We start from the raw sequence: 10,635 nt of genomic DNA, 5'->3' as shown, positions 1-10,635 counted from the left end.
CATAAGATGGGTGTTGCTTCTGCAAGAGTTTGATATAGAAATAAGAGACAGAAAAGGGACAGAGAATCAAGTAGCTGATCACCTGTCCCGGATAGAACCAGTAGCAGGAGCATCCATCCCTCCTATTGAGATCTCTGAAACCTTTCCGGATGAGCAACTCTTCGCCATTCAGGAAGTACCATGGTTTGCAGACAGGAAAGGGAAGAAGCATGAAAAGCTTCTCTCAAAATAGAGTCAAACAGAGCCCCCACAGTCAATCTCTAAGTTTGGTGTTGGGAGGCCACAACCAAATTCTAAGTTTGGTGTTGAACCCCCACAGTCAAACTCTAAGTTTGGTGTTGGGAGGTTCCAACATTGCTCTGAGTATCTGTGAGGCTCCATGAGAGCCCACTGTCAAGCTACTGACATTAAAGAAGCGCTTGTTGGGAGGCAACCCAATGTCATATTTATCTATTTTCTATTGTTATTTTATGTTTTCTATAGGTTGATGATCATGTGAAGTCACAAAAACAATTGAAAAAGCAAAAATAGAATGAAAACCAGAAAGAAAAATAGCACACCCTGGAGGAAAAGCTTGTTGGCGTTTAAACGCCAGTAAGGGCAGCAAATGGGCATTTAACGCCCAGTCTGGCACCATTCTGGGCGTTTAACGCCAGAAAGAGGCACCAGACTGGCGTTTAACGCCAGGATTTGTAGAAGGGGTGTTTTTACACGCCACTTGGTGCAGGGATGAGCTATCCTTGACACCTCAGGATCTGTGGACCCCACAGGATCCCCACCTACCCCACCACTCTCTCTCTTCTTCACCCATTCACCAATCACCTCAACACCCCTTCCCCAAAAAACCCCTCACCTATTAAACCCCACCTACCCCACCATCCAAATTCAAACCACTTTCCCTCCCAAACCCCACCCATAATGGCCGAACCCTACTCCTCTCTCCACTCCTATATAAACCCATCTTCACTCCTTCATTTTCACACAACCTAAACACTACTTCTCCCCCTTGGCCGAAACATATAGCCCCCTTCCATCTCCTCTATTTCCTCTTCTTCTACTCTTTTCTTTCTTCTTTTGCTCGAGGACGAGCAAACCTTCTAAGTTTGGTGTGGTAAAAGCGTTGCTTTTCGTTTTTCCATAACCTTTATAGCATCTAAGGCCGGAGAAACCTCTAGAAAGAGGAAAGGGAAGGCAAAAGCTTCCACCTCCGAGTCATGGGAGATGGAGAAATTCATCTCAAGGGATGCACTTTCCTCCACAAAATTATTGGGAGCAAATCAACACCTCCTTAGGAGAATTGAGTTCCAACATGGGACAACTAAGGGTGAAGCACCAAGAACATTCCATCCTCCTCCATGAAATTAGAGAAGATCAAAAAATCATGAGAGAGGAGCAACAAAGGCAAGGAAGAGACATTGAGGAGCTCAAGCACTCCATAAGATCTTCAAGAGGAAGAACAAGCCGCCATCACTAAGGTGGACCCGTTCTTTAATCTCCTTGTTCTTTATTTTTCTGTTTTTCAAATTTTTATGCTTATGTTTATCTATGTTTGTGTCTTATGATCATTAGTGTCTTAGTGTCTATGCCTTAAAGCTATGAATGTCCTATGAATCTATCACATCTCTTAAATGAAAAATGCTTTAATCACAAAAGAACAAGAAGTACAGGATTTCGAATTCATCTTTGAAACTAGTTGAATTAGTTTAATGTGGTGACAATACCTTTTGTTTTCTGAATGAATGCTTGAACAGTGCATATGTCTTTTGAATTTGTTGATTAAAGAATGTTAAACTTGTTGGCTCTTGAAAGAATGATGGTAAAGGAGAAATGTTATTTAGGATCTGAAAAATCATCAGATTGATTCTTGAAGCAAGAAAAAGCAGTGAATTCAAAAAAAAAAAGAGAGAGAAAGAAAAAGCAAGCAGAAAAAGCCAATAGCCCTTTAAACAAAAAGGCAAAGGTAATAAAAGGGATCCAAGGCTTTGAGCATCAGTGGATAGGAGGGCCTACAGGAATAACATCCTGGCCTAAGCTGCTAAACCAAGTTGTCCCTAACCATGTGCTTGTGGCGTGAATGTGTCAAGTGAAAACTTGAGACTGAGCGGTTAAAATCATGATCCAAGGCAAAAAGAGTGTGCTTAAGAACCCTGGACACCTCTAATTGGGGACTCTAGCAAAGCTGAGTCACAATCTGAAAAGGTTCACCCAGTTATGTGTCTGTGGCATGTATGTATCCGGAGGTAATACTGGAAAACAGAGTGTTTTGGGCCACGGCCAAGACTCATGAAGTAGCTATGTTCAAGAATCAACATACTTAACTAGGAGAATCAATAACACTATCTGAATTCTGATGGAGCTCTGCTGTGTCTTGATGGATTAATGCAATTACTACTGTTTTTCATTCAATCACGCTTGCTTCCATTCTAAGATATCACTTGTTCCTCAACTTGATGAATGTGATGATCCGTGACACTCATCATCATTCTCACCTATGAACGTGTGCCTGACAACCACATCCGTTCTACCTTAGACTAAGTGGATATCTCTTAGATTCCTTAATCAGAATCTTCGTGGTATAAGCTAGAATTGATGGCGGCATTCAAGAGAATCCGGAAGGTCTAAACCTTGTCTGTGGTATTCTGAGTAGGATTCGAGGATTGAATGACTGTGACGAGCTTCAAACTCCTGAAGGCTGGGCATTAGTGACAGACGCAAAAGAATCACTGGATTCTATTCCAACCTGATTGAGAACCGACAGATGATTAGCCGTCCTGGGATAGAGCGCGTTGAACATTTTCACTGAGAGGATGGGAGGTAGCCATTGACAACAGTGAAACCCTACATACAGCTTGCCATGGAAAGAATCTTGCGTGCATGAAGAAGAAGACAATAGGAAAGTAGAGATTCGGAAGACAGAGCATCTCCAAAACCTCAACATGTTCTCCATTACTGCAAAACAAGTATTTATTTCATGTTCTTTTACTTTTCACAATTAAACCTGAGAATTATTTATATCCTGACTAAGAGTTACAAGATAACCATAGCTTGCTTCAAGCCAACAATCTCCGTGGGATCGACCCTTACTCACGTAAGGTATTACTTGGACGACCCAGTGCACTTGCTGGTTAGTTGTGCGAAATTGCAAAAGTGTGATTGTGATTTCGTGCACCAACGCACAGGTAAACTTTTGATTTTGCTGGATGCATGCGCACATCAGTGTGCGTAGGCACACACCAGAAAACCTGATTCTGTTGCATCTTAAAATTTTTCATCTTTTTGTACCAGATTTCCAACGTCCAAAACTTCCTCTACAAAATTTTGTTTTTCGCAAAATTTATATCATTCTCAAGCTTATAAAACCCTCTTTAGTTTGAAACAAATCTCACTTTCATCCAAAATTTGAGAATCAAGTTATGGACTACGAAACTTCATCAAAAATCAGTTTTTACAAAAATTTACCAAACCTCTATTTTTTACCAAAATCTCATTCCATACTAAAATATTTGACAACCAAGGCATACTAATACTCAACTCCACACCTTCCATTCATTTTACAACACACCATACCCAATATTCTCAATCATTCAATAACAACTCATTTCAACCCAATCTTTACAAGTTTAATCACAAACTAACATATCAATCTATATACATATATTGCCATGATCATAAATTCTCCAACCATCATCACATCATCATTCATGGTATCAATACCAATAAAATCAAGTGAACACCACACAAGCTCAAACCATATCATTATCACTAACATTCAATAAACATAACCATTCCAGCTTATCCTATGGTTCTCTAGCCTAAGTTTTCACACAACATTATATATTACACACGTGAAACCTAAACCATACCTTGACCGATCACCACGTTTGGTCCAAGGCAACCACTCAAGTCACACACACAGCCTCACAAGCTTCTGAAAATCACCAAGACCTCAGTACCAATCCTCCACTAAGCCTCCAAATATCCACAATTCAATTCCAATGCATATATATACTTAGTTCACACCTATTACACAAGTATTCTTTAAAATTTAGAATTCACAAAATAAAATCAAGAATTGGCTAAGGTTTGTGATCCTTACTGTCCCCACAATTAAAATAACTCAAGTCCGACAAGCTTTGCAAGCTAAATCGAACCTAGAATACCAAATTCGACAAAATCTCATTACAAGGGCTCAATTTCAAAAATAAAAAGGGGTAGAGAATCTGAGATGGGATTGTTGCATACTCGTGAAATTGATCCAATAGAAGCGTAGAGCTCGACGCAGTGGACGTGTGGCCGCAAACGGTGTGGCGATCGGAGCTCGAACAAAGAAGTTACGGTAGATTCTGGTGGTGGTGAGGGTTAGGAAGCTCTTCTCTCCCTCCCTTGCTGTTCAGCGTGTTTTGATGCTGAATGGGGAAGGAAATAGCTTCTGCCCCTTTTAAGTTATGGGTCCGGTTGGGCCCACGTGCCCGGTTTGGGCCTGGTTCAACCGGTTCTGTCCATCCGGTCCAAACTTGGACCAAAATTTTCAAAATTAATGACAAAATTTTTGTTTTGAAGAGGTCTATACTCTTTTAATATTAGATTTACATTTTTAATTTTCCAAATTAAAATTTGATTTATTGACTAATTATTTACTAATTTTAACGGGGTTTACAGACACCTCTCCTTCCAAATATTCCAAGCTATAATCAAAACCAGTTGAGCTCTATAAGAGCTTGTTCCTTGAAGTCCAGTTTGTAACATCGAATCCTTCACTAATCAAAGAACAAGGAACATTTAGGGTCTGGAATGAGGTAAGCCAAAGGACTTTTGTAAGAACCGCAACTAATCAACCGGTTAATTAAGTGATTAATTGCCCAAATTAGATTCCAAAAAATTAGAGAGAGAATTTGGGGATTTAAAGGTGATTTTTGGACTCAGTGAGTCTTTCTGAGTCAGAAAATGTGCTTTCTATGAAAAACCGTAAAAAATCGTGAACCGGCAGTTGAACCGGTTGAACCGGTTCAAGTCTGCTTGGTACCGCACGAAAAAAGTGAAAACCGTCAAAAAAACCTTAGAAAAACATTAGAAATGGAAAACTGGGCTTTAATTTTAAAGATTTGGCCCGAAGTTGGGCCAAACGGGCTAAAAACGCTAACGAGTTGGACCGGGCCCAAGTTGGGCCCAAGTCCAACATATAAAAAGCTCAGTTAATGAACTAATCAGCATCACAACACACTAACAAGCACACACAATCAGAAATTGAAAGGAGAAGAGGAGAAGAGATTGAGCACTATTCATCTCAATCTTTCAAAGCTCATATCTTGAGCTAGAGAGCTCCGATCGCCGCACTGTTTGCGGCTACGCGTTCCTCGTGGAGAGCTCTACAAAGCCCATCCAAGAAGCTCTAGAGGTAAGCTCGAAATCCTTCTAGTTATGCTCTTCAAAATTTCGGGTTTTATTAGAGTTTTGGGTTAAATGGGGTTTTTCTAATTTTGGATGTTTAGGTTTGCTCTAATCCTTGCTTAGCTTTGGATTTGTGTTATCAAATCTGTTGGGAAAGGTAAAAGCTCTTAAACCGTTGTGAGATTATGCTTATGTTGAACCCTAGGTTGATTTGTGGTGATTTATATGTATATAGTTTGATTATTGTGGCTTTGGGAGCTTTTGGAACTTATTTGTGCTTGTTGCAGTGGATTTGAAAGCTTGGATTGTGGTTGGAAGCTTGTTGGTGCTCATTTTGAGTTTGGGTGCATAAAGGGAATTGGCCAAGGTATGGTTTCGGTTTTTTCTATGTAGTATATAATATTCATGGACACTTAGGCTAGTTGACCCTAAGATAGGATTGAATGTTGTAGGTGTATGAATGATTATATGTAAATTGATGTTCATTGTTGGTATCCTTGGAATATTGTGATTAAGGATGATTATGGAGAATTATTGGTGTTAATGAGTATTGATGATTAGTGTTGTTGATGAGGTTGTTGGTATTTAATGATTGATGATGAATAATGATGTTGTTGGAATTTAATGATTATACAGGTTGATGAGGGATGTATGATTTATTGTTGTTGATGAGGGTTTGTTGATGTGGTTGATAATGGATGATAAATATTGATATTTTTGGTAATTGAAGGTGAGTGTTGGGATTGTTGATAAATGGTTATATTGATGTTGACAGTATGATGTTGGAGTTTGATGTTGAAATTAATAATGATGATGGTTAGTAAGGTTATTATTATGTATTTGATAGTGAGAATTGATGATTATATATGGTGGAGTGGTAAATTGGATATGAAAAATGGTAAATTCTGATATGTGATAGAATTGATGTGGTTTTGGTTGTATTGGGTTATGAAAGTTGGTAAATTGAGATTCTTGTGAGTCTTGGTAAAAGTTGACTTTTGGTGAATTTTGTCTAATCATAACTTATGCCTTGGTTTTCAAAATCTATTGAAATTAGTTTAGCATTAAAGCTTATTGAAAACTATTCGAATCGATATAAAGTTTGTAAAAAATTGGAATTTGGTAGAGGAAGTTATGATCATTCAAAGTTGGTGTTAAAAATCTGAAATTTTCCAAAGTTGCAGAATTTCATTACTTTTGATATGTGCGGGTGCACACGTCCTGTTTCTCAAAAATTTATTTGTTTTCAACTATTTTGCCTTTCCAACAAGGTTGTAAGCTTCTATAACAGCATTTTAAGACGTTTGGGCCTAGTTTTAAGTATTAGAACATGGGATATAAATTAAGGGCTCTATTACATGATTTTAAGGTAAATTAGAAAACAGAGGCTTAGGTTTCTGGCGTGCTGAGAATGGTTTGACGTTAGGTGAAGGATGATTGGTATATGAGATGAGGAATGATAGACTTTTGGTATTTGGAAACTGAGTTATAAAGGGACAGTGGTTGAGATGAGTCGGGGACTCGGATTGAAGTGATGGATATATGTATGCTGAAAATACTTTTGAAAACCACTGAAATAATATTTTTACATGATATTTTGAGACGCTATGCGCCTGGCAGGGACGATGGTTAATCCCGTCTGTCGAGGTAGCGGCGGCGGTGTAAGGACGGTGGTTAATCCCACTTACGTTGAGATGTGAGGTCTGAGGCAAGAATATCCCGCTCGCTTCCCTTCGGATCTATAGGGCGAGCAGGTGCCGGTACTTGGACAGTGATCCGGGCACTATATCTCGGGGGTTCCCATATGAGAAATACGAAGGGCGACGTCTCCATGGAGATGTGTCGGGTTGGCAGTTGAATTGACAATGTGATATCACAGCCAGTAGGGTAGGCATTTATCATAAGCATTTCCTATCTGCTTGTATGCTTTGTCTACTTGTAATGGTTTGCCTAATTGAATAACATGCTTACTTGCTATCTGAATTATTTGCCATATATGCTATTAGTTGTGCTTTACTTGCTTTGAACATTATATGTGTTTTCTGCTGGGTTTGAGGAGGTTCAGAAGGCGGTGGCGATGGGATCGCATGGATGATCGGTTGGTGAAGGCTGTGGGACAGCGGTGTTTGGTTAGAATAGAAATTCCTTAAGATAGATAACCTGGTTTATTTAAGTCAAGTTGGTATATTATGCTTAAATATTTTAGAATGCTTTAAGTTGAATCTTGTGATGGATATGAAGTTTAGGATTGCCTTTGGCGTCCCGGGGTCTTATATCCTATATCACTGGGAACTGTTACCATACTGAGAACCTCCAGTTCTCATACCATATTGTTGTTGTGTTTTTCAGATGCAGGTCGCAACCCACCTCGGTGAGTTGCTTTGATTGGTGACAAGAGCGGAGAATCTTGGATCATTTTGGAGTTCTTTTTGGTTTATTTTGTTTATACATCTCTCCTTTTGTATTTTGTTTTGCCTATAGGCATGTATTTGAGAGAACAAAAGTTGTATAAGATGTTTTCACTGTATGGTTTTGTATATCAGTATATGGCTAGCCGGCTTAAACTCCGCGAGTCGTGACTAGTTCCCTATGATATTATATACTTATCTTTTGTTATATCTTCTCTGTTTCTTATGCCTTAAGCTAGTAGCTCCGTTAGTACGTTTGTGCTTCAAAATTCTGTTTTTGAGCTATATCTTTCATCGGGCTTCTAGATTATACTATTCTTTATATATATATATATATATATATATATATATATATATATATATATATATTATGTATGAGTTTAGAACTGTCGTAATCTCTAATTGACCTTGGCTTTACGACGCGAGGTAAGGCTTAGGCTAATTAGGGTGTTACAACTTTTCTTCCACACTAGATTAGCATCTGCACAGAAAAATAGACAGTGCATGAGTGATTCTGGTGCTGACTTGCAGATTGGATATGTTGCCAGAGTAGATGAAAACCCTGGTGGATGAGAAGCAGAATAGGAAGCTTACCATGGAGGATTTTTCATGCAAAGAGCAAAATTTTGTAAGGAATTTTCAGCTTCCATAAATGGCTCCAAATTGGCTTCTGTTGCATGAAGTTTGGACAAAATTCAATGGAACTAGGGTAAAATTGATAAGCAATCTTATATCTTGATGCAACATCATATTTTTTGCTCTGTTCATCACCTATTGAATTGTGTCTTCACCTTCTCCCAAAATTTTGGAGAGGATACATTGAGCAATTTATGGAGAAAAAAGATTTAAGATTAATGCTTGGTTCCACTGTTTATTTGACAAAAACAGGTCTTTCACCAATAACAAATGGTAATTATCTGATAGTAGTGCCGTAGATGGTGGAACAGTAAAGGGATAAGGAGGAAGGAGTCATGGTTCACTGAAGATTCAGATACCACCAGAACTTACATTTCAACTTATGTCTTTCTCTACAATTCGCCTCCCTTAGAGAATACTCTACCAACCCCAAGAAGGTAAGATTCCTACTTCTACTGTAAGGATAGAATTAAATCTAAAATATTTATTTTTAAATATTCTAGAAAGAAGAGAGTTAGGCTGAGTCACGATTTTTCAGCACTGTTTACCCAAAAGAGCTAGGTTTTGAGCACTGCCATCTTTGAAACCAAGCCCACCTTCTTTTTAGGCATAGTCATCTTATTGAAGTTGATTCGCACCATTCACCTTTCAGAGCATTGCTACCCCCACCAGAACTGGGTTAGAATACTATGAATTTCATTTAGCAAGCTGTCCGAAAGTTTAAAACATGACAAGATGTAGATTGGTATGACTTCACCAACTGCTCTGAGTAATACCTGTCTTTCTCTATTAGATAACAAAAACCTTTTCCATCCATATTTTCTTTTGAGAACCTTATCTTTGATTGAGTTGAAGATGATTTTTTTAGAGCGGTTGACAAAAGAATATAGATCCAAATATTTATCCTATGAACCTATGTGAGAAATATTCAACTGGGCTGCTAGGGAAGTTCTAATTGGCACTAGAGTGTTATTATTGAAAAACAGGACTGATTTATTAAGATTAACTCTTTTCCCACTAAAACTCTCATAAGATTCTAACAATTCTAGAATAGAGGCACAACTATTTTTCGAAGTTTTACCGAATAGAATGGAATCATCAACAAATAGCAAGTGATTTATAGTTGGGCATCTTCTGTTTATTTGAATTTTTTGAATGAGAATGTTTTGCTTTACTTTGTGTAGCAAGAAGAAAAATCCTTCTGCACATAATAAGAAAAGAAAATGGATAGAGGGACACCTTGATGAATGCCTCTATTTGGTTCAAAAAAATCATAGGGTTGACTAGAGGTGGAAAACGGGCCTAAACCCGTCGGGCCGGCTCGCGTAACCTGCCAAAAAAGGCGGACGGAATGAAAAATTGAGACCACCATACATCAAAAGCCCACTTAGCCTGCACCGCTTAAACTGCAGGCTTTGGCGGGGCAGGGCGGGCTTCCCCGTCGGGCTTAGAATTTTTTTTAAAGATGTTCTAATTTAGTGTTTTGGATTATGTTCTAAACTTGTAGATGTTTAATTATATGTTTTGGACAAATATATATTTTACTTTGGACAATGTTGGTTTTATTATTTTGTTTCAAAAAACTTGGTGTATGATTATGTTTATTACATATTTATAATTATAAATACTTTAATATTTGTGAATTTAGAAATTATAATTTTTTATGTTTTTAGAAATTATAAATTCATTAAAATGGTTGTGAAATTATATATATTATTTAATACTTAATAGTAAAAAAAAGGAGATTTGACGGGTTTGGCCCGTCAGTCCACCAGCCCACTGTTAGACGGGGTGGGGTGAGGTTTCAGGACTACCTCATTAGGCGGGGTGGGGTAGGCTAACCTGCTAAAGGACAGGCTTTTGGTGGGGTGGGGCGAGCTTCCCTGCTTGCCACCCCTAGGGTTGACCTTCCACAACAGAATAAGAAACGATTGTCATCAATTTACGAATCCAATCAATAAATCTCGATTTAAAGCTCAACTTCTCCTTAAAATTGTTATATGATTCAATGATTGTTAGAATTTAAATATTTAGTTAGAGTTGAAATTGTAAATTTGTAGTAAAGTTGAAATTTAAAAATTTAAATACCAAAAATACCATCACATAACAATTTAAAATTTAAAACTTTAAATAACTTTTGTATAACAAACAAAATATTTTATTTAATTTATGTCTATTAACTAAAGAGTTAGAATTAAAAAAA

This window comes from Arachis hypogaea, chromosome 10, assembly GCF_003086295.3.
Source record: "Arachis hypogaea cultivar Tifrunner chromosome 10, arahy.Tifrunner.gnm2.J5K5, whole genome shotgun sequence".
Lineage (NCBI taxonomy): Eukaryota > Viridiplantae > Streptophyta > Magnoliopsida > Fabales > Fabaceae > Arachis > Arachis hypogaea.
This window is presented reverse-complemented; position numbering follows the sequence as displayed.